At 42.0% G+C, this 27,627-nt stretch overlaps 1 pseudogene; it reads right to left on the bottom strand.

Moving 5' to 3' along the window:
• Positions 1–245: 245 nt before the first annotated feature.
• Positions 246–27,627, bottom strand: part of LOC107767276 (large ribosomal subunit protein eL13y-like) — a 31,973-nt pseudogene continuing 4,591 nt past the window's right edge.

Below are 27,627 nucleotides of genomic sequence, written 5' to 3'. Positions count from 1 at the left end.
GTCATGTTAAAGAATTCTAAGTAGCCATCAGAATTTGGAAACTGACACTTCTCCCTAAGCTAAATGCCAAAGCATGCCGACACAACAGAGAAATAGTTCACATGGTATATGGAAAACCATCAAAAGAACAAAATTCTTGAATAAAGAGAAGCTTAAGTTCCTGAAAATGATTGTATCATAAACTTCATCACTCAGTCACCAGAAAACTGATAATTCTTTACAGGCTACACCACAGTTCTAATTGGTTATTTCTTCTCTGCTTCAGCTGCTCTCTTCAGCCTGGCTCCAATGTGTCGTGCATTTGTACGCTCGATACGCAGCTTGCCATAGGCATTGAATGATTTCATCTCATCTGGGACCTTGACAAGGTCAACAGCTAGTTGCTCCCTAGTCAAGATAGAGAGTTCGATTTCAAATCAGTTAACTTTATTGACCTATAAATTGTTAGAATATACTATAAGCCATGCGTATTGTTATAGTATTTTTTATGAACAATTATTTATTTACTTGTTTAAATTCAATAAAGTTTCATTTTAAATAGATCATGTGTTGGTTTGTGCGTCCATTGCTTACATAGTAGATGATTTAGTGTATAGAGTTTAGCTTATACACAGAAGATTAAATCATCGGTTCTTGTAAGACATAAAAGTTAATGTTCACAATCTAATAATGGAATTGGACAAATCATCGGAATGATTGTAGCACAAGATTATAATTTATCTTGATTATGGGAATGGTTTAATTCCAACTTCTTGTGCTAGTACATTTTGTATGTATTGAACGGATCAAGTAGAGATGAGTATTTTATACTGACTTTATAGAATAATTTCTCTAGTCCATTTAATGTACTTATACTCTTAATCCTGATATAATTATTATTAGTTGTGTATGTCACTTGTTGTTTTGATTTATTAAAAGGCGAGATTCTTTCGCGAGTCAATAAGCCTGGTAAATTGGATAACAATGATATACATTGGCGAAGTAATAATTAGTTGATGGAATCCATGTCTCGATTTTGAGATTGATGATACTCCTTTATGAAAGCTTATAAGTTTTCATGTGTAAACCCGGCCGGTGGATTTTGTATCCGACACATGAAATAAGTTAAGTGTAAGTCTAAAGGAAGTAATCAATAAATTAAATAGTCAGTAATTTAATTTGATTGATTAGTATCTGAATCTTAACATGGGGAGTTAAATAAGGTTTTATGGAAGAATTTCGAAATTGAACTAAGGAGTGCAATTACGAATTTTTAGTGGAACAATTCGTAATTTATTATGATGGAAATTAGTTTCAGAATTTCGAAATTAATATCATAATAGGAAGCCTTGTTAATTAAATTATGTGGTCCCTACTGTGCCTAAATAATAGAAAATAGTGGAAACTGTTACTTAGTGGGAAAGAAAACGTGGAAACCGTCCCTTAGTGGGAGAAGGAAACCTAACAGGTTTTGAAAACGGTTTTGACCTAAAAACGCAGCTATATATATGGATATAAGGGCTGGATGTTTTTTACATGATTCTGACTGCGGTTTCTACTAGAATTTTGCCCACCCAAAATTCTCTATTTTCGGTTATTGTTTGGGTAACACAGTAGAAGACTGTGGAAATCTGCTAGTGTGTTTTCAACTGAGGAACTGGAGAACGACATAGATTTGTTGTGTTTACGCTTCAAGAGGTAATCCTAAAATCTCCATACGTGCTAGTTGTTTAGATTACACGTGAATAAGATTCTGTTATTGCTTCCGCTGTGGTATATATTCCAACATCACCGGCCTGCAAGAGAGAGTTCAAGGTAAATTTTAGGCATAATGTGTTCAGACACCAAAGCAGGAATCCTGAACTAGCAGGGCAAAGAATAATTATTTTCAAATTTACCTTGACTTTCTTAGCACGCCTAGGAAGGATGACAAGCTTAGCCTCGTAAGTCTTAAGCCTCTGGATATTGGTTTGGAGACCTTCCAAGGATCTATTCCTGCGGCGATGATCAACAGCAATGCCGATGGTTGGTGCTAGTTTCTTGGGAACACCAGCTGCCTGAAATCTAAAGCTACTTATTAATGGGGGAAATCAAATGTACAAGTGCTTTGATGATAGGCTATAATTACGTGTTTTAGTTGATTATTACACTCTAATTTACTGCACTTTAGTTGAGTTTGCGCTTTAATCGCTAGTGTTTTGCACTAATTATATGTTTTATGCCTTGTAGGTGTGATTCCGAGCTATATAGATGTTATGGAATGAATTTAAGTGATTTTAAGCTTTTAAGTCAGAGTAAAAGCTCAAGGAATTAAGCCGGGATCGTGTTCGGGGGTCAAATTTGATAGTTGAGAACAAACGAAGACTCGATGAGGCATATTGCGCACTATCTAGTAAAATGCACATAACTTTTTAATAAGAACTCCATTTTGGCTGCATAATATATGGTTGGAAAGATAACTCAAAGGGATACAACTTTCATGTTTTGCGTTTTTCCAAATTCCAAACGGAACAGGATGAAAACCCGCGGTTTCACCGCGACCGCGGCAGAACCGCGGCAGAGTGCAGACGCAGACAATTGAAGAATCAGAGACCATGTTTGGCCGCGAATGCGGTAGAACCGCGGCAGGAGGCGGAAATTTCAGGGACTAAAGTGCAAAACATGGGATTTTTAACCCAAAACCCTATTTTTAAACACTAGACTCTGCCCAAGAGAGGAGGTATTGATTTTTAGAGTATCTTGGCAAGAAAAACAATTGTGAGAGATCACCCAAAACATATTTCTTCTTTTCTTTGATTTTGATTGCTAGTTTATGATGGATCTTATCTTAGTTTGTTTACCCATAGTTATGAGTAGCTAAATCTTTTGTCTAAGGTTTTGATGGAACCTATTGGGGGATGAACTTCTTGTTTATGTGAATACAAATTGCTAGTTTCATTCTTTATTTATTCAACTATGTTCTTATTGTAGTTAATTGACAGGATCCTCAATTAGCTATGCCTATTTAGTGTGCATAACTCGGGAGAGAGTGCATATTTAGGTTATTGTTGAATAACACCACTCCTAAAGTATAAGAGGAATCTATAACTGCGGGTTTAAAGGCGGGATTAGGGATAACGAAGCCTTGGGTGCAATCTTAAGTGAACTGTGTTAATTAAAGCTAGCTAGTGTATCTCGGGAGAGTGCAATAGTATATTACTGTGATTACTCGGGAGAAATTTATGGTAAGACGAGCGTTCATGATTGATAGAGAAGTGTTGGTACATTTGTATGAAGCATAAACAAAAGGGATTCCATCAATAGGGGAAATCTTTACCTTAGCTTTATCTCATCATTGTTTACAACCTTAGCATTTTAGTTTACAACTTGTTTAATTTACTTGCAATCTTAGTTACTAAAGAAACCATCAACTTGTGATTCAAACATTTGGGAAGCTGGTTCTGAAGAGTTTAGTGGGTCTAAAGATTGTGATTGATAGGTTAACTCTCTGTGGGATTCGACTCCGGACTTGTAAATCGGATCATATTTGCAACGACCGCATTGTCCTTTTTATAAGGCATAGTTGGGCGTGATCAAATTTTGGCGCTGTTGCCGGGGAGTTAACGGAATTATCAATTACCATTGATAGAAATACCAAAATTCTTAGTATGGTCAGTTTTCTCTATACCCAACTTGTGAATATTTGTGTAATTAATTTTTCTTACCTTAGTCTATTTTTATTGTTTGGGTCTTGTTTATTTTTTTAGTTTTGAAAAATGGCATCATATAATAAAAATTGGTGGGATGGTAGTTGTTCATACTGTGATGACCCTTGTCTTTATTGTGGAGGACCACACTCATGGCAAAATTGTTTAAATTTTCCCGGGGGTGGATTGTGCACACAATCTCAAACCCATGAGTGGAGTATTCGTGATAAGTGTGGTTTTCAAAATGGTCATTGGTCCTTCCCTTCCCTAAGCCCCGCTATGATGATTCTATTGTTTTTGATGAAAATGATAGGGCTAACGAATTGGAAGAAGTTGAGCATGGCCGAAAGGGAGAGTTCAAGCTCATGTTGGAGTACTTACTTGAAGGGGGACACACAGAACAAAGTGTCTTGGAGGAGCTTTTGGAAAATAGTCTCCAAAATTCCTTGGCACTTAATCAAAACCAAGAACTCTCAAATGCCCAAAATGAGAAAATAATGCTCATGTTGGAGACCATTCTTGAAAATGAGGAAGAATGTGAGCTAAAATTTGAAGAGTCAAGAATTGAACCTCCGCCAACCGACCCCATGAGTATCAATGATGCCGAGAAAAACATGGACTTAGAATCAACCGGTGTAAATAAAAATCTGGTTGAGAATGACTCTAGTCCGGGGGAAGAAGAGGATGTCAGAATAGAAAAATTGCAAAATGACGGTTTGAAGTCACATTCCAAGCATTTTTCAACATTAGAATTGTGTAGTGATATAAAAATTGAACTACATGAGTCCGTGAGGGACTGCAAGGAGGAAAGGCAACAACCATACATTTTACAATTTGAGGAAACAAAAAACCAAAATGACATTCCTCACATGAGAGCCAAGAAGTGCAAAATGAAGAATTTAAGGCTCGGCTCGATAATCAACTTACCACCCCCTATCGCTCGTGGTCACAAGCTTGATTCCAAGCTAGGTACACAGTTCATATCGTCCAAGTGGCGAGAAAAGTGGTAAAATTACTTGTGTCGTGCTGCGACTTTAAATCAAGCGCTTGTTGGGAGGCAACCCTATTTTATTTTATTTGTATTTATTATTGTATTATTCTTGTAGTGTAGATTTTTTATTTTTAGGAACATGGAACACAAAGTCATTGGAAGGATGTAACAAAAAACCATTGGTTGGAACTAAGTGTGAGGTACCCGCACGAAGGACCAAGATTGGGAGAAGTTTGAGTACCCCATGAGCTGCTAGTGCTTCGGCCTTTAGCCTACCAGGGAGTTTCTTTTACCCTCTTATTAGTATGGTGTGCATTGGAGACAATGCACAATTTTAAGTGTGGGGTGGGAGACTAGCCTTGATACTGTATTGTAGTGTACATAGACATGGAACATGTTCTAATATTGTATATGTGTTGTTGCGTATAGTTGACTGTACTCACATTAGGAGTAACTAACTTGGACCAACGACGGACGCTTGTCGACGGGTCTCTTGAGGGTCAAAGTAGGATCTAAAAAAAAACAAAGGTACAGGACTCTTCTTGAGGACGGACCACTTGGACAGTACTCTTGAGGGAAGTAGTCCATGTAGCTTCTTTTTATTTTATTTTATTGTTCTTTTCTAGGTAGTGTAGTAATTCCCCCTTGGTTTTTCTTTAAACCACGGTTCTTTTCCAAGGGTTTTATTTGAACCGGGTATAGTTAGTTTTTTTTTTTGGGAGTAGGAGCCATTGTGTTGTGTTTTGAAGTGAAGCAATATCTCTTGACTTTGTTATGCCTTGAGAATAGTGAGTACTTTGGTTGTGACACTTAGGCTCAGTTTTTGACTCTTGTAGAAGTACCTTAAATTGTATTATCTTAACTTTGCTCAACTGCTTTGACTAGAGTGTCTTGATGAATCCAATCCTGAGTGAGTTATGTGCCATGCGTGTGTGAGGTTTGTTGTATTCTGTGCATTGCATTTGATGTCTAGAACTTGCCCTGTGTGTTTGCAAAGCGAAATAGTAGTTTGTTCAGTCTTGGAAGTGATATAGGCATTTCTTTGTTGAGCCAGATATCTATATTTTACCCGCCTAATTGTTATATATCGTAGTTAACCCCTTTGAGCCTGTAATCCTGTTTCTTTGGCAACCACATTACAAGCCTTACCCAATTGCTTGAATTAACCATCTTTGTGAACCATTGTAACCTCTCATGAGCACTTGAATTGTTTATGAACTTTCTAAAAGTTAAAGTGTGAGGTGGTTGGTTTGGCTTTTGATTGGAACCAATGAAATAAGGAGAAAGGTGCACTGATTTGAAAAGGCAAGAGCCACTTGAATTGAAAAAAAAGGAAAAGAAAAAAAAATATTCTTTGATAGTGGTGACTCTTGATATAATTGAGCTTAAATAATGTGGGAGTTGATGTATATTGATGTGAAGGTGGAGTTTGGTTTGACATAAGTATGGAGTTTGAATGTTAAATTATATATATTAAAGTGCTTAGGGAGGTGTAGTCACTCTTATATCTAAATGTATCCTACCCGTCCCGTAACCTACATTACAACCAAATAAAGTCCTAATTGATCCTAGATTGAATGAGCTCGATTAGTGGAGTAGTACACTACGGGCAAGCTTATGGTGCATCTTTTGTGACATATGAATATTATTTCTGAGAGTGAGTGAATTCTTTCTATCTTGGGTTCCTAATTGTTCTTAAATTTTATTGTGTGGAACCACTTTTTTTTTGTTGTGTAAGGGCACTTGATTCATGAAGGAAAGATAATGTCAGTGACCTCTATATTAGAGTAAGTGGGTGAGTTGTGAATAATACGTGGTACTTGTGAGTCAAATCTTGAGGTGACGATGCTACGCTTTTGTGCTTAGTCTATTTTAAATATTCTTGGTGTGATGAATTAGGAAAATTGCTTTAAAAAGGTCGTGTCTATATAAAGTGTAGTTTGATTACTCGCGGACGAGCAATGGTTTAAGTGTGGGGTGTTGATGATAGGCTATAATTACGTGTTTTAGTTGATTATTACACTCTAATTTACTGCACTTTAGTTGAGTTTGCGCTTTAATCGCTAGTATTTTGCACTAATTATATGTTTTATGCCTTGTAGGTGTGATTCCGAGCTATATAGATATTATGGAATGAATTTAAGTGATTTTAAGCTTTGAAGTCAGAGTAAAAGCTCAAGGAATTAAGTCGGGATCGTGTTCGGGGGTCAAATTTGATAGTTGAGAACAAACGAAGACTCGATGAGGCATATTGCGCACTGTTTAGTAAAATGCACATAACTTTTTAATAAGAACTCCATTTTTGGCTAAATAATATATGGTTGGAAAGATAACTCAAAGGGATACAACTTTCATGTTTTGCGTTTTTCCATATTCCAAACGGAACAGGATGAAAAACTGCGGTTTCACCGCGACCGCGGCAGAACCGCGGCAGAGTGCAGACACAGACAATTGAAGAATCAGAGGCCATGTTTGGCCGCGGTTTGACCGCGACCGCAGTAGAACCGCGGTAGGAGGCGGAAATTTCAGGGACTAAAGTGCAAAACATGGGATTTTTAGCCCAAAACCCTATTTTTAAACACTAGACTCCGCCCAAGAGAAGAGGTATTGATTTTTAGAGTATCTTGGCAAGAAAAACAATTGTGAGAGATCACCCAAAACATCTTTCTTCTTTTCTTTGATTTTGATTGCTAGTTTATGATGGATCTTATCTTAGTTTGTTTACTCATAGTTATGAGTAGCTAAATCTTTTGTCTAAGATTTTGATGGAACCTATTGGGGGATGAACTTCTTGTTTATGTGAATACAAATTGCTAGTTTCATTCTTTATTTATTCAACTATGTTCTTGTTGTAGTTAATTGACAGGATCCTCAATTAGTTGTGCCTATTTAGTGTGCATAACTCAGGAGAGAGTGCATATTTAGGTTATTGTTGAATAACACCTGTCACACCTCCTTTTTCCGCACCCGAGGGGCGCAAGGGAGTTTTTTCCAATTAAAGGACAATCGAGACGGGATTGGTTTATTTATTTCAGAGTCGCCACTTGGGAGATTTAGGGTGTCCCAAGTCACCAATTTTAATCCCGAATCGAGGAAAAGAAATGACTCTATATTACAGTCTGCGTACCAGAAATCTAGATAAGGAATTCTGTTAACCCGGGAGAAGGTGTTAGGCATTCCCGAGTTCCGTGGTTCTAGCACGGTCGCTCAACTATTATATTTGGCTTGATTATCTGATTTTATACAAGTATGAACTTATGTGCCGATTTTATCTTTTAACCGCTTTTATCATTCACTGTTATTTTTATAGGACTTGCAACGTTGTGAAAATGTATCTCGAACCGCGTTACAATCAATGTACCCGTGGTCGTCGACACACTTTGACTCCGTTGAGATTTGGATTTGGGTCACATCAATGTGCACCCGAGTTTAAGGAAATTAAATTATTAAAGGCGTGCCTAAAGCGACTAGCGTATTTATTTTGGGTAAGACCGTGGAATTTGACTAAACGGTCCATCCCGAAGTCCAGATAATTTTTAAAGCAAACATTTACTGAGGGCCCCGCAATTTGTATTTTATCTGGCGAGGCTCATCTCATTCTTATTTTTAAAAATGAATTTGCAACGTCGTGGAAATGCATCTCGGACCACGCCACAATCAATGCGCCCGTGACTAGAGACACATTTCGACTCCGTTGAGATTTGGATTTGGGTCACATAAATGTGCACCCGAGTTTAAGGAAATTAATTTATTAAAGGCGCGCCTAAAGAGTCTAACGCATTGTTATTTTAGGAGAGTTGTGATATTTGATAAACAACCCGTCCTGGAAACTAAATGCTTCGATGATATACATTTAACAAGGGCCCCGCATCTTATGCGTTTTTGTTTGTCGAGGCTCATCTTGTCTTTATTTTTGAAAGGATGTCCTATAACAATTACGTTTCTTATCGTGTTCATCTCTACTAATTGAAAACAGAAATAGCCTTAGTCGATTACATGCTTGCGAGCTTATTTATAACAGGATTTAAAGTGCTTTTACAGAATAATAAAACGTGACTGCACTTATGGACAACTGGTCGAAAATTTTGGGCCCAAACCTAGCTCATGCGAGATGGACAGACTTGGGCCCCTGTTTTTCCGATACAGGCCTAACTGATTTGTTTCGATTTGGGCTCGGCCTTCATGAGGTCGAGGCCTAGAACTGATTCTTTGTTCTTTATCAATTTATATGTGACAATATGGCAAAAGGGGAAAGAACTTTAACTCATGTGGATAGTTTTCCTATTTGGCCTACATTAGAGAATATACTACACCATCAAACTAAGTCTAAAATACAACTTATTACACTGGGAATGTTTTTCACCTAACAGTATACATACGTGACTATCATTCATTAACCTACATTGATATACTGAGCATGTAGGCTACTTCTATTATCCAAACGAAAATGTAACTATTTCATGACATTTAATGTAACAGTTCATGTATATATAAAAACAATCTGCAGGTCCTCTCTTTTGCATTCATGCTCAAACTCTCAGTTACATTGGTGGTATCAATTGTGTACCTGGTAAGGAAAGGAAAGGAAGAAGGAGAGTGATCAGTTGAGTAGTATGCAACGAATACAGCAGCAACAGACACACAGCAACAACACAGCAACAACCAACCAAGTGTTTTCCACAGCCACAGACAAACAACAATGTTTCCCAGAACCAAAGAGGACCAGCAAATAGTCGAGTACCAAACCAGTGAACCCAGAAAAGAATGATGAAGCAACAACAGAGTATTCAATACAGCAACACTACCAATTCAACAACCAGAAACAGCTCAGTCAATGTAAACAACAGAACTTGGCCAAGACAACTTGACCAAAATGCACTCTTATACAACTTTCAAACAGTGTTTGGTTGCAATGTCTTACTGGAACTCTCTTATGTTTTCAGTCTTTTCTTTTAACTCACAAACCTTTCTTAAGACTTAAAGATTCCAGCCTCAAGACTCAAAATTCTTCCTTTTTCTGAAGACTAAAAGTCCAACCCCATTTTAGTTTTCGAATGGCCTATTTATAAGCCAAAATGACCAAGTGCAGTTAAGCTGCCTGCCCTGCCAATTGGCAGAATGTCCATACCCTTTAAGCCCATGCCTAAGCATCTTTGGTGCCAGCCCCTTTGTTCCCCATGCTTGGCTTTTGTTTAATCAAGAGTTATGGGCATCATTTTATTATTCATTTTAAACCCCATACTCTTGTGTCTTGTTCCCCATTGGTATTAGTTTAATCCCAAATTAGTACCCTACTTGTCAGCTCATTTAAACTAATCATTTTTGTTCTTTTCAAACCCCAGACTACCCCTGTCAACCTTGATTATTACTGCCCCTGCCTATTGCAGCATCAGGGCATTTTTGAACTGATGAAAGTTCAAATTCAAGACTGCCTGGACTGAACCTTTTTAGTCAGTTTTACAATGCAAACAAACCATTTCAAACAATGCTGGGGCATTCAGTCAGTGGCAAAGTTCAATTAGTCATGCGACATTATTAGCTCATTCGATTTATTAGTTATAGAAAACTAATCGACGACATTTATCGAGTCGACTATACTAATTATAACAGGTAATAATCAGTCGTTCAAATAAACAACACATACAGGGACCTAAAGGGCTTCGGACAACTTGGTCAGTCACTAGGAACCTATATAAGTTTATTCATGCGACGACCATACTAATCGGACATGCTTATCATAGGACACATTTAAATCATACACAGAAAACAATCGACCAAATAAAAGGTCTTTACAGAGATGAAAGAAATTAAGAAACTATCAGAAAATAACAAACAATTACCACAAAGCATGCTAATGACTTAATCAGCAGTTAATATAAACGAAAAGGGAAAGAAAAACTTACCGACAAAGTTTGAAATCAAAATGGACCCAAATCAGACTCAACTTCGAACTCTTGAGGCCGAACAAACTTTAATCAGGGTGTTCTCACATGAGAACACCTTGATTAAGGTCTATTAGACCTCAAACCCTTGTCAAGACCGGCCGGATTCCCCAGGTGCATGTGTTTCAAGTTCTGGATTTTCAGATCTGGACTTTTAGGAGTTGTGGGTAGATTCGGACCAAACCAAGCTTGGTTTGGTCACGAGGAAGGTCAGGGGAGTGTCTGGTATGAGGATGGGGTGGTTTGGCATAGTTCCGGGTTCGACTCAAATCTTCAAATGAAGATTCGAGACGAACGAGAGTGATTCGAGGCAAATGGATAGTAGATCCATGTTCAGGACAGTGAGGTGGTCCTAGGGTGTTCAGGAGGTGGCCACCGGCGTTCGTGCCGCCGGCTTTAATGGCGAAGGAGACTAGGGCGGCTGCTAGGGTTCGGGGGTTTCAGGTTTGAGTTTGGGGACGATGAAGGGTGGGGTTGGTATAGGGGGTGCGGGGTATGATAGGAGGCTTATATATGGGGAGGCTGATTGGATCTGAGCCGTTAGATCATATGATCTCAACGGCTTGGATCTGAGGGTGAGAAATGAGACGGGGTCGTTTGGTAGTTAAACGGGGTCGTTTGGTTTAAGTGAGGGGTTGGGTCGGATTGGTTATTGGGTCGGGTTTGAACACGGGTTGCTGAAAGGGGTTCTGAGCCGTCGGATTGGCCTGGACGGACGGCTCAGATTGATTTGCCTGAAACGGCGTCGTTTCAGGAGATGCCTGGGCAGCCGGATTTGGACTGGGTCTGAGTGCTGGTTGGGCCTGTTATTTTTTGTTTAATTTCTTTTGGCCCAAACCGATTTCCTTCACTTTTTGTTTTCTAATTTCATTTTTCTTTTAAAACAAAAATAAAAATAACAAATAATAAAATAATGAAATTAAAACTAAGCAACCATGCAACATTTTAACACAATTATCACAAAAATATTTAAGTAAGTTAGCTAAAAGCCTAGAACGAACGATGGACACATATATATATATTTTTTGAATTTTCTTTTACTGACCGAATTATGTTTTAATCATCCTGACATACATATTTTGTATTTTGTCTGCTAATGATTAAATGCAAAAATGGACAGATCCACAAATGACTAACAACACATGTCACGAAAACTCGAACAATTGTACAGCGAAACCATTTGTCACTATTTTTATTTTCTTTTGGAGCGATTGCTCGTAAAGCAAAAATCGCGTGCTTACAGCTGCCCCTCTTTGCATGAAGACACGAAGGGTTTTCGCGCAAAGATAAAGCGAGCGATTTTTGCCCGTCCGAATACTCCGTGTGAAGCATTTTTTGAAAAAGATTTGACCGAACCTTTGCTTCAGAGGTTTCCTACATATCCTGGGCTGAACAGGAATCAGGTCAATGTAGTTAGGGAAATTTTGGTAGCTGGGACTACCGTGTGACTGTAGTGCTTGCTGCTGTTGTGCGTTGTTCTATGCTGCTGTAGGATGTTACTGCTCAATCGATCTCCCTGTTACATTGCTTTAAAAAGGAAAAACAAGAAGCTAAGCTAGACTGAGGATCATGAAATCTTGTCCATCTTCAACTTGTTCTGGTTGCCTTGCTTTCTTGTCGGCTAACGCTTTCCTCTGATGCCTTTATCTTGTGACTTTGGGAGATGACGTTGGTCCTTCGCTGACGTTTGAATGCCAGTTTTCATCACTTCGCTTGGTCCGCTGGGAACATGCCCTCTTCTTCAAGCCTTTCAATTGTTTTCTCTGGTGGTATGGCTTTTCAACAAAATTGTTATGCTGGGCATGCTATAACGTTCCCAAACTGCTTCTTTTGAGGCGCGTTCCTTTTTCCTTTTGAATTGCGCGCTTGCCTCTGCAGTTGTCTGCTTCTTGGTGCTGGGAATTTTATTGTTTCCCGTTTGGGGATCTCTGTTGTACCCTTCCGTCTTCAGGTGGGGTGACTGATTCCAAAATCTAGAGCTAGAAGTATTCCCGCATTATACTGGTGGGCGACCTAGAATTTAAATGTATTCCCGCATTATACTGGTGGGCAACCTAGAACTTAAAAGTATTCCCGCATTATACTGGTGGGCGACCTAGAACTTAAAAGTATTCCCGCATTATACTGGTGGGCGACCTAGAACTTAAATGTATTCCCGCATTATACTGATGGGCGACCTAGAACTTAAAATGTATTCCCGCATTATACTGGTGGGCGACCTAGAACTGAAAATGTATTCCCGCATTATACTGGTGGGCGACCTAGAACTTAAAATGTATTCCCGCATTATACTGGTGGGCGACCTAGAACTGAAATGTATTCCCGCATTATACTGGTGGGCGACCTAGAACTTAAATGTATTCCCGCATTATACTGGTGGGCGACCTAGAACTTAAAATGTATTCCCGCATTATACTGGTGGGCGACCTAGAACTTAAAAGTATTCCCGCATTATACTGGTGGGCGACCTAGAACTTAAAAGTATTCCCGCATTATACTGGTGGGCGACCTAGAACTTAAATGTATTCCCGCATTATACTGGTGGGCGACCTAGAACTTAAAATGTATTCCCGCATTATACTGGTGGGCGACCTAGAACTGAAATGTATTCCCGCATTATACTGGTGGGCGACCTAGAACTTAAAATGTATTCCCGCATTATACTGGTGGGCGACCTAGAACTTAAATGTATTCCCGCATTATACTGGTGGGCGACCTAGAACTTAAAATGTATTCCCGCATTATACTGGTGGGCGACCTAGAACTTAAATGTATTCCCGCATTATACTGGTGGGCAACCTAGAACTTAAAATGTATTCCCGCATTATACTGGTGGGCGACCTAGAACTTAAAATGTATTCCCGCATTATACTGGTGGGCGACCTAGAACTTAAAATGTATTCCCGCATTATACTGGTGGGCGACCTAGAACTGAAATGTATTCCCGCATTATACTGGTGGGCGACCTAGAACTGAAATGTATTCCCGCATTATACTGGTGGGCGACCTAGAACTTAAATGTATTGCCGCATTATACTGGTGGGCGACCTAGAACTTAAATGTATTCCCGCATTATACTGGTGGGCGACCTAGAACTTAAATGTATTAAAATTGCTTCCCCGTTCTTCCGAGAAAATTTCGACAATTGGCAGAAAATTTTCTGCCCCGGTTTTTGGTGACTTCCCTGGCGTTGCATCTTGCTGCCATCATCAATTCTTTTGTTCTCCTGCAACAGACAAAAGGATTTAGTCAGTTTTAATTGTGGTGGTAGAGGGTGCCTTTCTGGCGAGCAATTTTTCTCTCTTCCTCTTTTCTTGCTCTTTGTCCCCATAATTGGTTGGCGGGCAAAGTTGCCCGTTGGGGGTCTCTAGCATGCTGGGGATTGGTTTTCAATTTATCCCCTTTTCTGCTTTCTCTTTAAACACATGATGTGGGAGTCTGCTTCTAACTCCCGAAACCACTCCCTTTTTGGAGCTTACTTCTTCCAAAATTTCCGGGCACAATCACTGCATTGCCCGGGACCGGCCTTTAAGACTGTTTGTATTATCCTGCATTGGATGAATTCCCCTTCGGTTTCTGGTAGTAAGCTTTGAAAAATCCTTTCAAGACACATTTTAGGGAAAGAAATAAAAGATATGGAAAGGAGAAAATCTTTCTGAACCAATATTTTTTGTGGGAGGAGACAATCAAAAGAACTTATCTGGAGGACATGACTGGTCCCCGTGATCATGACGTGCACCATAGATTCCCGACCCAGTCTATTTGTATCAATCGATTTGCCGGATGGTCTGACTTGCTGGGGATGATAAATGACTGTCCATGCTGTTGCGAATGTGGTAGCTTTTGTTGATTCGTCTTGTCGCCTCATAGTGCCCTTCGAGGGGTTTTCACTAATGAGACTCTCTCTTTTCTCTCATCTCCCGGCGCCTTATGGTGCCTGTGAAGGTTTTCACCAATAAGACTCTCTCATTTCATATCCCTCATCTTACATCGCCTCTCGGTGCCTGCGAAGGTTTTCACCGATGAGACTCTCTCATTTTATTTCTTTCGAGGAATCGGGGCGTTGTAGATACGACCCTCTCTTCTGGAGATTCCTTTGACTATCAATTCATTCCCAGTCTTACGATCCTCTTCTTTGCTGGGGATTGGTGTATTATTCTCGGTCTTATTTGCCTGACTCGACATCTCTTGAACATTGATCGGGAGGTCTTTTGGACGTTGATGTTTGTTTTGGTGCGGAGTTAAAGAAAGATTATGAAAAATGAAAATAATTTGATGGGTGATGCGCTACAACATTTGGAATCAAATCTTTGTTGGAACTTAAAACATAACCTCTGCCCCAGTTTTCTTACTTGGGGAATTTATTTTTTACACTTATGTTGTGTTATGTGCGTTACGCACGCTGTGCCTATTATGCACACTATTATGCATTCTACATTTACTATGATGCATACTGTGACCGAGCCGTGAGGCGCCTACGTATCCTCTTTGAGGAATCAGGTCAAACGTAGTTCCCTCTTTTTTTCTTTTCCTTCTTTTCATTTTCTTTCTCTTTTCTTTTTCTCTTTTTTTTTTCCATGTCTTTTCCATTAGTGATTCCAAAAGAGGGGTATGAAAGAATTACTTAGGCTCAAAGGGGGAAGCAAGGGTTAAAAGTGTTTGGATAGAAGAAAGAATTGCCTCCGTCATCTCATTATCCAACAAATGCCAAATACAAACAAATAAACCAAAAATTGCCATAACTAAAGAAATTATGCATAATATCTCTTGACTGCATCTGAATTGATAGCCATGTCGACACATCTACCCTCGACATCTGTCAAACACAAAGCACCGTTGGACAATACTCTGGTCACGATATAAGGCCCTTGCCAATTTGGGGCGAATTTGCCTTTTGCCTCGACCTGATGTGGGAGGATCTTCTTTAATACCAACTGCCCTACTTCAAACTTCCTGGGGCGCACCTTCTTATTATACGCTCTTGCCATTCTCTTCTGGTACAGCTGACCATGCATACTACCGCCAATCATTTCTCATCTATCAGGCTCAACTGTTCCAATCGAGCTTTGACCCATTCATCGTCATCAATCCCGGCTTCAGCGGCAATTCGGAGGGACGGAATTTCGACCTCCGCTGGTATCACGGCCTCAGTTCCATACACCAACAAATAAGGAGTTGTGCCTATGGAAGTCCGGACGGTAGTGCGGTAACCCAACAAAGCAAAGGGTAATTTCTCGTGCCATTGTCTGGATCCTTCCACCATCTTCCACAGTATCTTCTTGATATTCTTGCTGGCTGCTTTGACTGCTCCATTCGCCTTGGGACGATATGGGGTGGAATTGCGGTGTATAATCTTGAATTGTTGGCATACCTCTCTCATCAGGCTGCTATTAAGATTCGCACCGTTATCCGTGATGATCACTTTTGGGATCCCAAATCTGCAGATGATTTGGGAGTGAACAAAGTCCACCACTGCCTTCTTGGTTACTGATTTGAAGGTTTTAGCCTCAACCCATTTGGTGAAGTAATCAATGGTCACTAGGATGAACCTATGACCGTTGGACGCTGCTGGCTCGATGGGCCCAATGACATCCATGCCCCATGCTACAAACGGCCAGGGTGCTGACATCGTATGTAACTCTGTTGGCGGAGAATGAATCAAATCTCCATGTATCTGGCACTGATGGCATTTCCTCACGAAAGTGATACAGTCGTGTTCCATGGTGAGCCAATAACACCCTGTTCGAAGGATCTTTCTTGCCAACACATACCCGCTCATGTGTGGTCCACAAACTCCAGCATGTACTTCTGCCATAACCGACGTTGCCTGCCCGGCATCTATGCATCTCAACAATCCCAAATCCGGGGTTCTTTTGTACAATATTCCCCCACTGAGGAAGAAACCATTCGACAAACGCCGAAGGGCTCTTTTTTGGTCTCCAGAGGCATGTTCTGGATATATCCCCATCCTGAGGTATTCCTTGATATCATGAAACCAGGGTTCGCCATCTGCTTCTTCTTCTATGGCATTGCAGTAGGCGTGCTGATCACAGACCTGGATGTGTAGAGGATCAACATACATTTTGTCAGGGTGGTGCAGCATTGATGCTAAGGTGGCTAAGGCATCCGCAACCTTATTGTGAACTCTCGGGATGTGTTTGAACTTTACCGATCGAAATTGCTTGCTCAGATCATGCAAGCATTGTCGGTATGGTACGAGTTTTAGATCTCGTGTTTCCCATTCTCCCTGAATTTGATGTATCAAGAGGTCCGAGTCTCCCAAGACCAAGACGTCTTGGACATCCATGTCAGCAGCCAGGCGCAGACCCAGAATGCAAGCCTCATACTCGGCCATATTGTTGGTGCAATAGAAGCGTAGTTGAGCCGTAACAGGATAATGCCGTCCTGTTTCAGAAATGAGTACTGCTCCTATTCCAAGCCCTTTTGCGTTTGCAGCTCCATCGAAGAAAAGCTTCCAACCTGGTTCCTCAGATAATTCCAAATCATTCGTATGCATCACCTCTTCGTCAGGAAAATACGTTCTTAAGGGCTTGTATTTTTTATCAACGGGATTCTCCGCCAAATGGTCTGCCAGTGCTTGGGCTTTCATGGCCGTCCTCGTTACGTAGATGATATCAAATTCTGTGAGCAGAATTTGCCACTTTGCCAACCTTCCCATGGGCATAGGTTTCTGAAAGATATACTTCAGTGGGTCCAAGCGGGATATGAGATAAGTAGTATATGAAGACAGGTAGTGCTTCAACTTCTGAGCCACCCAAGTTAGGGCGCAGCATGTTTTCTCGAGTTGAGTGTACTTGACCTCATGCACTGTGAATTTCTTGTTAAGATAGTAGATGGCCTGCTCCTTCCTTCCTGTGTCATCATGTTGCCCCAGTACACAACCAAATGAATTTTCCAAGACCGTCAGGTAAAGGATTAGGGGTTTCCCGGGCTTAGGCGGGACCAATACGGGTGGATTAGACAGATACCCTTTGATTTGGTCGAAAGCCTCCTGACACTCGGCCATCCAACCTACCGCAGCATCCTTTTTCAGCAGCCGAAATATGGGCTCACAAGTTGCTGTGAGTTGAGCGATGAACCTGCTGATGTAATTGAGTCTACCCAGCAAACTTATTACCTCTGTTTTGTTCCTTGGCGGTGGCAAATCTCGGATGGATTCAATTTTGGATGGGTCTAACTCAATCCCCCGTCGACTGACGATGAATCCTAGCAACTTTCCTGATGGAACCCCGAATGCGCATTTGGCCGGGTTAAGCTTGATCATACCTCCGGAGTCTTTGGAAAAATCTCCTTAGGTCTGCTACATGGTCCTCCTGACGCCAAGATTTGATGATCACATCATCGACGTACACCTCGATTTCCTTGTGTATCATGTCATGAAACACAGCAGTCATTGCTCGCATGTACGTCGCCCCGGCGTTCTTTAACCCGAATGGCATTACCCGATAGCAGTAGGTCCCCCATGGCGTAATAAACGTTGTCTTCTCAGCATCCTCCTCGTCCATTAGGATCTGATGATAACCCGCATAGCAATCCACAAAGGATCCGATCTCGCGCCCAGCGCAGTTATCGATCAGGATATGAATGTTGGGTAGCGGGAAATTGTCCTTGGGACTTGCTTTGTTGAGGTTGCGGTAATCAACGCATACCTTGATTTTTCCATCCTTCTTTGGGACCGGTACCACATTGGCCAACCACTCGGGATATCGAGTGACCCGAATGACCTTCGATTGCAACTGCTTGATCACTTCTTCTTTGATCTTTACACTCATTTCTGTTTTAAATTTTCTTAGTTTTTGCTTGACCGGAGGGTATGCCGGGTCAGTGGGTAATTTGTGAACCACTAAATTGGTGCTTAATCCAGGCATATCATCATATGACCATGCAAAAACATCTTTGAATTCCCTGAGAGTTTTGATCAATTCTGCTCTGACATTCGGCTCAATGTGGATGCTAATTTTGGTATCTTGGACGTTATCAGCGTCTCCTAAATTCACAGCCTCGGTGTCATTTAGGTTAGGCTTGGGTTTCTCTTCAAATTGGCACAGTTCTCTGTTTATTTCTTCGAAGGCTTCACCTTCGTCACATTCAGATTCATCATCACAAACGATCTTTTGCATCATTGAGTCGGTTTCAGATTGATTTATTAGACTAGGTCGAAGATCCGCTGTGCATGCCATGTCATTAGAACCAGTAAAAAGAGAACTGTTCAGAAAGAAAAAGAACAAAACAAAAAATTAAAATGGGACAAAAGAAAAGAACTTTATTAAATTTGCGGGACAAAAGGATTCACACTTTTACAAAACGAAAGTAAAATTTGGATTACACCCTTGAATAATCCGATCAAACAAACAAACAAATAAAACATTAATCAAAGCCTACTACCAAGACTCCCCTCGGACAGGAAGAGGAGTAACCGTCCAATTGTTGGTCTTGGCCTCAGGCCCCACAAATTGTATCTCTGCTCTGCTGGAACCTTCTCCAGCTTCCACCATACTGACATCCGCGAATAGCCTCTCAAAACTCTGATTCAGGTCTTCATTTATACCGATCAAAGGTCCTCGAATCTTTGGGATCGCTGACCCCTTGGCACTTGCTTTAACAAAAGACCTTGAGAGGCGTGGCACTGGTTTAGGCAGAAACCAGACCCTCTTCTTCATTTTTCGCGCTTGCTTCCTGTCTGCTGCGGTTGGTTTGAACCCCAATCCGAAAGTTTCCAGATTTTTAGGAAGGGAGACAGGTTGGACTATCCCTTGAAGCTCGACTCCCAGGCCTTTTCCCGGTACAAATCCATTACCCAACATTTCCGAGACCATCATGACTGTTGCGGCAGCTACCCTAGGGTGCGGGATGATTTCTCCTTCAGAAATTTTGTTGGTCGACCCTGTATCGAGAATCTGGTAGAACCCAGGACCTTTGTCATCAGCGGTCTCTATGAAAGGTACAATGGTTCCGCCCATGGTGCATGTTGTATCCTCGCCGTGTAACACGACCTCTTGTCTTTCCTACTCGAACTTCACCGTCTGATGTAGGGTGGAAGGCACCGCTTTGGCTGCATGAATCCAGGGTCGTCCTAACAGCAGATTGTAAGAAACTGTGGCATCTAACACCTGGAATTCCATGGTAAACAGGACCGGCCCAATGGTCAGTTCAAGTACAACATCCCCCACAGTGGCTGTTCCGTTTCCGTCAAACCCCCGGACACAGATGCTATTCTCCCGGATTCTTCCACGGTCGATCTTTAACTGGTCCAGGGTGGATAATGGACAAATATTGGCGCTTGAGCCGTTATCCACCAATACTCGAGTTACCACCGAGTCTTCACATTTGACAGCTAGGTATAGAGCTTTGTTATGCTCTGTACCTTCCACCGGCAGGTCATCATCTGAGAATGTTACCCTGTTCACCTCGAAGATCTTGCTGGCAATGGTTTCCAGGTGGTTTACAGAAATCTCACTGGGTACATGAGCCTCGTTTAATATCTTCAACAGGGCCCGACGATGCTCCTCAGAATGGATCAGCAACGACAACAGTGAGATCTGGGCCGGTGTTTTTCTCAGCTGTTCGACCACAGAATAGTCATGTACTTTCATCTTCCTCAGGAATTCTTCAGCCTCTTCTTCGGACACTGGCTTCTTGGTTGCCACTGGGTTGGTTTTTCTTAGCTCCACCGGAGCAAAACATCGACCTGATCGAGTCAGCCCTTGCGCTTCACAACTGACTTCTTCCACCTGTTTTCCTTGGTACGTCACCACTGCCTTTTCATATTTCCAAGGCACCGCCCTGCTGTCAATCATCGGCAGTTGGACCACAGGCTTTATGGTCACCCGTTCTCTACATACCCCTTTCAACACGACTGCCGGTGTGGGCAGGATCCCTGGTATTACCAACTTGCTTGGCTCGGGTTTGCTTGCTATGATGGACGGGCTCTTCCCCAATATCACTACCGGCTTGACGCCTTCTCCCTGCGATTGTACACTCGTTCCTCCACTAGTTAAGACTTCTTTCGGGGCGGCTTGGATCATCATCACTGTTTGTGAGGGTTTTCTTAATTCTCCTCCCTCACACACCAACTCAATCATGTGAGTTTCGTGGTGCGCTGGCAGTGGGTTTTGGTTGATGTTAGGAGCCTCCGGTGTTTGGACCTCGATCTTATTGGTGTCAATAAGATCCTGTATGGCATGCCTTAACTTCCAGCACTTCTCGGTATCGTGCCCGAGCATCCCTGAACAGTATTCACAACTGATTGAACGATCCAAATTCTGAGGCGGGGGATTTGGCATCTGGATTTCCCCGGAAGCCTGCCCCTGAAGGGTTTCTATATGTCTTGGGTGGAGGGTAGGTGTTTTGTGGTGGTGCATATATGTTCTGGGGAGCCGGTGCACGCCATTGTGGGCGAATCGGAGGCTGAGTATATACCTGGGCTTGGTGTACGGAACAATGTGGTTCTCGAGGAGGATAGAAATTTTGTGGTGGGTTGTATGGGTAGTTTGACCTGTGAGGCCTGGGTTGGTTGTAGTGCGGCCTTCCAGCCCTGGACCAACTGCCTGCCTCGATTGTGGCAACCTCTTCTTTCTTTCTTCTCAGCGCACCTCCCGTGCCGCTTTGAATAGCCTGGGTTGTGGCCTTGAGTGCCGAATAGTTCAAGATCTTGTCCGACCTCAAACCCTCTTCTATCATGACCCCTATTTTGACCACCTCGTTGAAAGATTTTCCAACCGTTGTCACCAAGTGACCAAAGTAGGTTGGATCCAATGTCTGCAAAAAATAGTCCACCATCTCTCCCTCTCTCATGGGAGGATCGACTCTAGCTGCTTGTTCTCTCCAGCGGAACCCGAACTCGTGAAAATTTTCCCCGGGTTTCTTCCCAGTTCTCAATAACGTGAGACGGTCAGGGACTATCTCCAGATTGTACTGGAAATGACCTGCAAAAGCCTGCGCCAGGTCATCCCACGTGTACCACCTGCTGAAATCCTGCCTAGTATACCATTCCAGTGCGGATCCGCTCAGACTTTGGCCGAAATAAGCTATCAAGAGCTCATCCTTGCCTCCTGCCCCTCTCATTTTACTACAGAATCCCCGCAAATGTGCCATGGGATCACCGTGCCCTTCATATAAATCAAACTTGGGCATCTTGAACCCAGCCGGGAGTTGGACATCCGGGAAAGGGCACAGATCTTTGTATGCCACGCTGACTTGATTGCCCAGCCCGTGCAAGTTCCTGAAGGATTGCTCCAGGCTTTTGAACTTTCTCAACACTTCATCCTGTTCAGGGGCCTTAACCGGCTTCTCAACCTCTGCCGGTACTTCCAAATGTGGATTGTAAGCCTGTGGTTCGGGTGCATGGAATGTAGGCTCAGGGGGATAGTATTGGGTATCGTGAGCCTGAAACAATGGCTCAATGGTCGTTCGCTGCAAAGGGGCTGATGCAGGTCCCACAAAAATGGGAATATTGGGTGTTGGGAGAGGTTGATGGGGTGGTGGAGCTTGGGAATCATGAGGGCTTCTTTCTTGATGATAGAGGGGATTTGGGCGGCTTGTGGAAGGGCCAGAGTGAGGGTACTCCGTCATGTGTCCCAGTGTTTCAGGACTCTTTTGTGTTTTGGCTAGGGCTAGTTGCATTGCATTCATTTCTAGTCCCATCCTTTCAATCTTTTCCATCGCTTCTTTTAACAACTGGCTCATCGGCCTTTCTTCCTCATTGCTATTCTCCGAAGTAGTCATGCTTGTTGCTACCGGTCCTTTGGATCTGGTTTGGTATGAATGTGTTGCCAGAATTCTTTAACAACTAACTGTCTGATATCAGACAACAACAAACTTTGTTAGTGTTAGAGCTTAACAGATTTGATCATAACACATAGAGGATGCAATGCACCTAGGCAGCTAACCGTTTCTACATGCTTTGCTTCAAACAACATGCGTCATCCCGGTTTGCTCCTTCGTCTCTTTAAAGTATTTTGCGAAACCCTACGTTTTATTTTATTTACATTTTCTTTTATTTATTAAAAGCGGTCGAATCTTATGGGGATTGCCTACGTATCACGTCCCCGCGTGAATCAGACCAGGCGTAGTTCTGCCTCGAAGTAAAGACACATGGAAATTCTTCCGGAGTCGCTTAATTTCATTTATCAAAATTTGCTATTACACATTACTTCAAACAAAATAGCAACAGTACAGACTCCAGGGTTTTAAACTTGGTTTGAGGAAAAGAAAACAACATTGGGGAAACAACAAACAAAACAACCAGGACTCGATCAACAACTAATTTTCCAACTTAGGGACCCACGAGGCATCTTTCGGCCCTTTCGCGGCCCTAGGTGTAAGGTCTCTTTGCAAGCTCTTCAACTCGTTCATAATCCGATGGACGCAGCCCATGATGGAAGCAATGAGGGTTTCCCGAGGTGTCTGCTCGCATGCCAAACATTTTAGGTAGATGTAATGCCCGACTTCGTCAATTCTTGCTCGAATGTTGTCCCTTTCTGCGAACAATTGCCTTATCTGTCGTCTCTTTAATCCTAGCGTTTGTGCATTGGCGGCGAGCTGATCCTGGAATATATCCATTTGCCTTTCCATCCTTGTCATTGCATTGTAATAGCGTCTCCGGTCGGCCTGGGCATCTTGTGTTTGCTTGAAGATCCGCTCTTGCAAAGCGGAATTTGTTTCCTTTGCTGCTTTGACGCTCAGTTCACAATTCCTCATGACTTGCTGTAGGCGCTTTCTCTGGGCCATTGTACCTTCTGCCCATTTGACCCTCATCCTTGCTATGCAAGCCTTTGATTGGTCTAATTCTACTTGGCTCTGGATGACCTGATTTCTCAAACTGGCTATCAATCTTTCGTCGGAGCAGCGCCTCTGTCGGTCGATGTTATTCTTATTGGCTTGGCGAAGGCGGGCCCTCAGGGTTTGGTTCTCTTGGGCTAACTTGTCTTTTTCAGCCTGCTCTTGGGTGACTTGTACGTTGTTCTCGAATACCATCCTTTCAATTTGCCGCTTCAGCTTCCTAATTTCAACCAGGTAACCTTCCTCTTTTGCGAGCCAGTCCCATTGTTCTTGTGATGACTCAACAAAATTTCGGAGGTGAGGCCGTTTGGTTGGCCATTTTACGATGTTCTTCTTGTTCTGCCAAGTGAGATAGGCCGGCGAGACTTCACCCCTAGACACATCATTTACTCGGGTATTTGCCGTTAAGTACTGGCATTCACTCTATATGCAACGAACTGTCTTTTCAGGAAATTGGCCGTCACTGCTGACCTCGACTGCATAAGTGCTGAGATATTCGTCCGGGTGTAGTACTTGACATCTTCCCAACTATCTCATTACCCTGTAAGGGGCATAAGGTTGAATACCCCTGAGTCCCATCAAGAGGAAGTGAGGACCAGTGGCGGGCATGTATATGATTTCTTCCACAGAAAGCCAACCCAAAGTCCAGTTTATTTGGTCTGCGGTGATGATCCGGAGATAGGATATCCATTCTTCAAACCCTCCCGGTGATCGGAAACCTGAAACCCTTAGGCTATAACCCTCGATGCAGCGCCCATTTGTAGACATGTAGCGCATATACTGAGGGTGGTGACACAAGTGTTCGATCATCCACATCTGTAACAACAAGTTGCACCCTTCAAAGAAGTCTGCTCCAGCCTTACAAGTCGTAAGGGCTCGGTATATTTCTGACATTATCATGGGAGCAAGGATGCTTTTATCGTTGGTAATCAGGATTTTGACGATTCCAGCCACCTTTAGGTCGATATTTCTATCTTTTCGGGGAAACACCACAAGGCCCAAAAACGCCACCATAAAAGCGAACCGCCTATGCTCATTCCATTTTACCAGATTTCCCCTGCTGCAAATACCACTTTCTGGGTCATTAAATCCTCCTTTGCTCCCGTACCTCTGGTATATGAATTGTGGGGTAGAAAAACCTCTATCCAGTTCAGCGTATGGGACTCCTTTGCTTATCTTCAACAGATCCATGAATTTGTGTGAATTCACAGCCCTTGGAGCGATCAGGTATTTGTGTCTCAAACCTTCAGTGACGTCCATGTAACCCGCCATTTCTTCTAAGGTTGGGGTGAGTTCAAAATCTGAGAAACGGAACACGTTGTGGGCCGGATCCCAAAATGTAACCAAAGCCTTTATGATGTCGCACCGAGGCCTGACTTTCAACAAATCAACCAAACCTCCCAGGTGCAGTTTGACCTTGTCTTGCTCTGACTTTTCCAAATCCTCCCACCATAATCGCACTTCCAGGGGGATTTTGCTTCTAACTGTTACCGGCAAACTTGGACTCATGCTCATTCTGCATGTTTATTGGGGTGATTAAGCAAAGATCCAGACTCATTGGACTCAAATACACAAATTGACACACTATTTTTTCTAGAAAAACGAAATTTTGGTTGTTTCTGAAAAGTACGATGTTACCTTAAAACTTTCGTTATTTGGTTTGTACCTATATTTTGAAAAACAAGTTGAGCCCGATGGGGGTTGCCTACGTATCCCGCACCATGCGAGAATCAAACTGACGTAGTTCGGGCATAAATCGAATCTTGGGGACACACTATTTTTCTCTTAAAAATGAATCAAAGACTCCTTTTTTTTTCTTTTTAAAACAAATTAATAAGACACACATTTTTTCTTTTTTTCAAAATTCTGGCAGAGCTTTAATCATTTTTGTGACTTTTCAAGAATAAATAATTAACCCCTTAACCGTTATTCCTCTTCCTTTTCCAAACATTCCCGATATTCAGAAACCGGTCAGCATGCAAGCCTTGAAACAAGTAAATGCATAAAGCGAACAGGATGTAGCAGGATGGTCTTTATTCTCAGGTTGCCTGTCCTAGACGGACCCAACCCCTATGCTGAGTCCCCTAAGTCAAATGCGCATGATGCAAATAAGCGTTCCTACTAGGGATCCGGCATGAAGTTATATTATGCTATGCTGTAAAACCTAGGTGTTTGTTCTAGACCTGGCTTACCCGAGCGGACAACTCGAGCCAAGGATGGGAGCTGTGTACCGGTAACCAAAAGGCCATCCGATTTTGCAACTCCTCCGAATCCTCGTTCTATTTTGGGCATATGACACTAACAGAAAGAAGCCACGACCAGCGTGCGCTCCTTAAGAGAGAAGAGAAGGGTTTCGGCACAGTTTATATGTACAGTTCCAACAATATCAAAGCAGTAAAAGCAGCATTTAGCACATTAGGCTCAAAACATATAATAAAATTAGATAATAAATAATAACAATTATTCTAAGCTCGAATTCTTAACCCTGAACCAGTGGTTCTGGGTTTATGGTCCCCAGCAGAGTCGCCAGAGCTGTCACACCTCCTTTTTCCGCACCCGAGGGGCGCAGGGGAGTTTTTTCCAATTAAAGGACAATCGAGACGGGATTGGTTTATTTATTTCAGAGTCGCCACTTGGGAGATTTAGGGTGTCCCAAGTCACCAATTTTAATCCCGAATCGAGGAAAAGAAATGACTCTATATTACAGTCTGCGTACCAGAAATCTAGATAAGGAATTCTGTTAACCCGGGAGAAGGTGTTAGGCATTCCCGAGTTCCGTGGTTCTAGCACGGTCGCTCAACTATTATATTTGGCTTGATTATCTGATTTTATACAAGTATGAACTTATGTGCCGATTTTATCTTTTAACCGCTTTTATCATTCACTGTTATTTTTATAGGACTTGCAACGTTGTGAAAATGTATCTCGAACCGCGTTACAATCAATGTACCAGTGGTCGTCGACACACTTTGACTCCGTTGAGATTTGGATTTGGGTCACATCAATGTGCACCCGAGTTTAAGGAAATTAAATTATTAAAGGCGTGCCTAAAGCGACTAGCGTATTTATTTTGGGTAAGACCGTGGAATTTGACTAAACGGTCCATCCCGAAGTCCAGATAATTTTTAAAGCAAACATTTACTGAGGGCCCCGCAATTTGTATTTTATCTGGCGAGGCTCATCTCATTCTTATTTTTAAAAATGAATTTGCAACGTCGTGGAAATGCATCTCGGGCCACGCCACAATCAATGCGCCCGTGACTAGAGACACATTTCGACTCCGTTGAGATTTGGATTTGGGTCACATAAATGTGCACCCGAGTTTAAGGAAATTAATTTATTAAAGGCGCGCCTAAAGAGTCTAACGCATTGTTATTTTAGGAGAGTTGTGAGATTTGATAAACAACCCGTCCTGGAAACTAAATGCTTCGATGATATACATTTAACAAGGGCCCCGCATCTTATGCGTTTTTGTTTGTCGAGGCTCATCTTGTATTTATTTTTGAAAGGATGTCCTATAACAATTACGTTTCTTATCGCGTTCATCTCTACTAATTGAAAACAGAAATAGCCTTAGTCGATTACATGCTTGCGAGCTTATTTATAACAGGATTTAAAGTGCTTTTACAGAATAATAAAACGTGACTACACTTATGGACAACTGGTCGAAAATTTTGGGCCCAAACCTAGCTCATGCGAGATGGCCAGACTTGGGCCCCTGTTTTTCCGATACAGGCCTAACTGATTTGTTTCGATTTGGGCTCGGCCTTCATGAGGTCGAGGCCTAGAACTGATTCTTTGTTCTTTATCAATTTATATGTGACAATCTGGTAAAAGGGGAAAGAACTTTAACTCATGTGGATAGTTTTCCTATTTGGCCTACATTAGAGAATATACTACACCATCAGACTAAGTCTAAAATACAACTTATTACACTGGGAATGTTTTTCACCTAACAGCATACATACGTGACTATCATTCATTAACCTACATTGATATACTGAGCATGTAGGCTACTTCTATTATCCAAACGAAAATGTAACTATTTCATGACATTTAATGTAACAGTTCATGTATATATAAAAACAATCTGCAGGTCCTCTCTTTTGCATTCATGCTCAAACTCTCAGTTACATTGGTGGTATCAATTGTGTACCTGGTAAGGAAAGGAAAGGAAGAAGGAGAGTGATCAGTTGAGTAGTATGCAACGAATACAGCAGCAACAGAC

The sequence above is a fragment of the Nicotiana tabacum genome, chromosome 6, assembly GCF_000715075.1.
Source record: "Nicotiana tabacum cultivar K326 chromosome 6, ASM71507v2, whole genome shotgun sequence".
Lineage (NCBI taxonomy): Eukaryota > Viridiplantae > Streptophyta > Magnoliopsida > Solanales > Solanaceae > Nicotiana > Nicotiana tabacum.
This window is presented reverse-complemented; position numbering and strand designations above follow the sequence as displayed.